Genomic DNA, 5,000 nt, shown 5'->3' with positions numbered 1-5,000 from the left:
CAGTGTTTCCAGTCTAGCTGTGTCAAATCGGGTGTGAAGTGTCCTTCTAGGTTCTAGCTGGTAGAGCAGAGGACTGAAAATCCTCTTTAGTTTCACGCATGGGACTCTAAATCCCAATTGCGCTAGCTCTGTGGTTCGATTCCACAACAGAACGAACAATGAATGAATGTGGGCGGTCAACCAGGTAAGCCTGTGCCCAGGAAAGAAAGGACTAGGGAGGGATTGAGAGAAGCTTTCACAGTGGAAAATGCAAAAAAGCATATCGTTCTTAGAAATTGTGGAATTTTACTCAGTTAGAGCTATGGTTTAGCATCAAGAGGGAAGTTTTGTAAAAGCAACAGGAAGAATTGCTCAGATACCCGTGAGCGTATATAACTTGGGTCGTGTTATAAATGCTCTGGCTAAACCTATTGATGGGAGAGGCGAAATTGTAGCTTCCGAATCTCGCTTAATTGAATCTCCTGCTCCAAGTAGAATTTCTAGGCGTTCCGTATACGAACCTCTTCAAACAGGGCTTATTGCTATCGATTCGATGATCCCTATAGGGCGCGGTTAGCGAGAGTTCATTATTGGGGACAGACAGACTGGCAAAACAGCAGTAGCCACAGATACAATTCTCAAGAAAAAAGGGCAAGGTGTAATATGTGTTTATGTAGCTATCGGTCAAAGAGCATCCTCCGTAGCTCAAGTAGTAACTACTTTCCATGAGGAGGGGGCCATGGAATACACTATTGTAGTAGCTGAAATGGCGGATTCACCTGCTACATTACAATACCTCGCTCCTTATACGGGAGCAGCCCTGGCTGAGTATTTTATGTACCGCGAACGGCATACTTTAATAATTTATGATGATCTCTCCAAACAGGCACAAGCTTATCGCCAAATGTCCCTTCTATTAAGTCCCGGCCGTGAGGCTTATCCAGGGGATGTTTTTTATTTGCATTCACGCCTTTTAGAAAGAGCCGCGAAATTAAATTCTCTTTTAGGCGAAGGAAGTATGACCGCTTTACCAATAGTTGAGACTCAATCTGGAGACGTTTCCGCCTATATTCCTACTAATGTAATCTCCATTACAGATGGACAAATATTCTTATCTGCGGATCTATTCCATGCCGGAATTCAACCCGCTATTAATGTGGGTATTTCAGTTTCATCTGCGGCTCAAATTAAAGCCATGAAACAAGTAGCTGGCAAATCCAAATTGGAACTAGCTCAATTCGCAGAGTGACAAGCCTATTATTCGCCTCTGCTCTCGATAAAACAAGTCAGAATCAATTGGCAAGGGGTCGACGATTAAGGGAATTGCTTAAGCAATCCCAGGCAAATCCTCTCCCAGTGGAAGAGCAGATAGCTACTATTTATACCGGAACAAGAGGATATCTTGATTCGTTAGAAATTGAACAGGTAAAGAAATAGTTCAATCACCCCAGAATCGTCGAAATCCCCTCGAAATGGAGAGCGGCGCAAGTCTCACACTCTTTCTCTCACTCTCTATCCTCTGTCTTTCAGATTTTCCCCTCGTAGCTGATACTGTGAAATATTATTATGTAAGGGAGCTGATCCACAGGATTCAATGGTGAATTCTGATTTCCCCACAAACTGAACCAAAGGAGAAGAATAGAATAATTCACTGGTGCAGGCGGAGCAGCAAACCTTCGTAGAAAAGGGAGAAAACCTGAAAAAAAAACCGGAAGTCTTGGTTGTATGACAAATGCTCAAATAATTGAGCTGCGTATTCAGATCCAAACGATCAAGAAAGGATCCCAGACTGCTCAAGATTATCTGCGCAGGATCAAATTCCAGTCTGATCAACTTGCAGCAGGAGGAGAACCTGTGACAGACAAAGATCTTGTCTTGTACACACTTGGTGGATTAGGCAGAGACAGCCATTGATCAGATTCAGCTGACCTCAGAGGGGACTGAGATGGTGGAGAATAGCCACCAAGGAGAGTGGCAGAAGACATCATATCCAAGGACCAAGAGAGCTGCAAATAAGATGAAATGTAAGTCACCAGTCAAAGCCATGAGGAAGAGCTCAAGGATTCAGGACACTGGGCTGACCATCCAGGAGAAGGCGGCACAGAGGGTATCACAAAAGAATCTGGAAGGTAATCCCTCTTGCTCCAAAAATGCTTTTGCTATCCTAAATGCTGTCCCTAATACATATTATTATGAGATTGCTTCCAAAAAGTAATATTAAACTAAAAGGATCCAATGAAGAACCGGGGAATAGCTTATATCCAGTCCTTCTCTATGACTTGCCGAATAGACTTATTCGCAGCCATACACTGTCTTATTTAAAAGAGTCCCCTGTCTCGTGAACGATCGAACTTGGTAAACTTTGAAATAATCGTTTAGATAGCATTAGCCGCTTTTCTTCCTTTTCTCTGCCAGTCTTTCAAGTTCTCACCCTCCCAGAAAAGAAGGGAAAGTCTTCTTACTAGCTAGCTTTTATATCTCGCGAATAGGGAGTTAAGGAGTGTAACTATAACCTATTTGTCACAAAGTTCAATACTCTCTAGAGGAGGTAAATCAATGGATACGGGTACGCCTGGTTGAAGCAGCCCCTACACTTCTATGGGTTGTTCCAGCCTCTGCTAGTGGGTGGTTTTTCATTTCTACAACAGGTGCTTGGTTCAAAAAAAGCTTATGAGTTGAGTTCGTCCTCAGCTACGGATTGGGGGCAGCATTCTCAGATTACTTGACTTGCTGCTAGCTTAGAGGAGAGAAAAAAAATCCCGCTTTCATTTACCTTTAAGTCTGAGAGAAGGCTTTTTCTTTCTATTAAAAGATCACAAATCAGAGGGGTGATCAGTCCTCTTTCAATCCTTCATCTTCTTATGAGTAGCCGCCACAGGGGGTCCTCAGTCTGAATCCTCCACTAGCATTGGACCAACAGTCAGTCTAGCTCTCGCTCTTATCCAATTTCCTTATCCTTTCAGGGCAAGGTCGGAGTAGTAGGAAAATACAATTTCTTTTGTTGCATGCGGACCCGCTTGTGAGACTGAAGAAATTGAAGCTAAATGACAATCTTAACCTACTTGCTTACAGGATCCTTAAGAAACTTTGGACTTTTGCACCTTTCTGTCTAGCTTGAGTTATCTTTGAGTTCTCTCCCCTCGGCAAAGTGGATAGGAAAGAGTCTTGCTTCCATTCCACTAGCCAAGAATAAGGAGAGTGACTTTCTCTTTTGAACCTCTTAAGCTGACTTGAAAAAAAAAAAGTGGTACACCCCTCAGAGATATAGGGACCGCCATGCTCGTCCACTTTCTTGATAAACGACTCGATGCATTTTCTCTTCCTTGCCGCTGAGACTGAGACATATCAAAAAGATCTATTACTAAAAGGAGATTGGGATCATCCTGTGGTTACCGGATGATGGGAATAACTAAGCATAAATTTGGAAATGAGCACGAAATGTCTATAAATGAATTTTCTCATTATTCGTTATTTCCGGGTCTTTTCGTTGCATTCACTTACAACAAGAAACAACCACCAGCGTTTGGTGCAGCACTTGCATTTTGGTGCATTCTTCTTCCTTTCCTTGGTCTTTCGTTCCGTCATATTCCAAATAACTTATCTAATTACAACGTATTAACCGCTAATGCACCTTTTTTTTATCAAATCTCAGGGACATGGTCTAATCATGAGGGTAGTATTTTATCATGGTGTTGGATCCCCAGTTTTTATGGATTCCTTTTTTGTTATCGGGGTCGACCCCAAAGCCATAATGTCTCAAAACGAAGAGGCTATAGAGAAACTTTGATTTTTTTCCTTTGTCTCGAACTTCGTGAAGAACTCCATTCTATCTCTCCAACAAAAAAGTTGGGTTGCGCCCCAGTTGTACACTCCCTTTGTTCGGAGAACCCTTGTTGATTCTGAACTTCGTTTGCAAAGTAAGCGTCCTTTTAACGGGCCAGCCCTTTTTAATGCGCCGCTTGACCCTGTTTTGAAAATGAGCTTTGCTCTTCTGGGCGCTGGGCGCTCCCGTGGTTCGCGAGAAGGAAAAAGGACTAATCTTTTGTTACATCTGGCACGAGATGAAAAAGAGAGAGGTTCGTCTATCAATGAACAGCAGATTGACGGAGCTCTTGGCATTGCTTTGTTTTTCTCTCCTTTCCTATCAGCGAGTTCCGATCCTTTTGTTCGAAATTTCTTCGTTCGTACCGAACCGCTTGCAGAATCAAATTTCCTCGCAACTGCTGCTCTTCCCCTCCCTGGCGCTCGGTACTCCCAGTCCCCAGCTGCCCTGCAGGGAGGCCGGCGGCGCCCCTTGGTGCAGTCCCAGGCTCGTGGCGACCGGAGTTCAATCTTGCTAGTGGTCGGCGGCGTGGAGCGAGCCAACAGCAGCCCAATTCGTTCTTTAGCAATCAGTAGGAGTCGATATGCTTCATTACCCATGTTCTCAAAGCTTACCTAGGTACATTCAACTCCAGTTTATACAACTTTACAACTGGTTTGTAACTGATTGCTTTTTTACAGTTGATATACAAGGAGCTGTACTCGGTTATTAAAATTGATGGAACGTTTATATTTTATAATTGTTGAAGAATAAATAAGACCGGATACATTGCTTCTTATTTCATACACTCCTTCTTATTTTAGTATTTTTCATAAATTTGGGCGCTAGTCTGACTAAAAATAAATAAATTATATATTTATGATAACCTTTATATTTATTTATAACTCACTTTTACCAAACCACAATTGCAGATCCTATTTTTTGATAACTTAGTTGTGATAATAAACAATAAGATAATGTTGATATATTAATAATAGTGTTTTACTATGCAATGGTAATATCTAGCATTTAAATATGTGCTTGTACTGTGCTATCCTGAATCGTGTATGTAGTGATAATTACATTATTTTTCCTTTTTGCTATATTGCATCTTGGAGAGATATTTAAACCTAATCCGGATACATATGAGAGAAAAAAATGGCATGCTTTCATGGATTAATTTGTAGTACGTACTGTCGTGAACAAAGTGTGTGTGTGT

The 5,000-nt window shown here is 41.9% G+C and overlaps 1 pseudogene; it reads left to right on the top strand.

Moving 5' to 3' along the window:
• Positions 1–166: 166 nt before the first annotated feature.
• On the top strand, positions 167–1,431 carry LOC119279156 (annotated as a pseudogene).
• The last annotated feature ends 3,569 nt before the right edge of the window (positions 1,432–5,000 follow it).

This window comes from Triticum dicoccoides, chromosome 3B (genome assembly GCF_002162155.2).
Source record: "Triticum dicoccoides isolate Atlit2015 ecotype Zavitan chromosome 3B, WEW_v2.0, whole genome shotgun sequence".
Taxonomy (NCBI): Eukaryota; Viridiplantae; Streptophyta; class Magnoliopsida; order Poales; family Poaceae; genus Triticum; species Triticum dicoccoides.
This window is presented reverse-complemented; position numbering and strand designations above follow the sequence as displayed.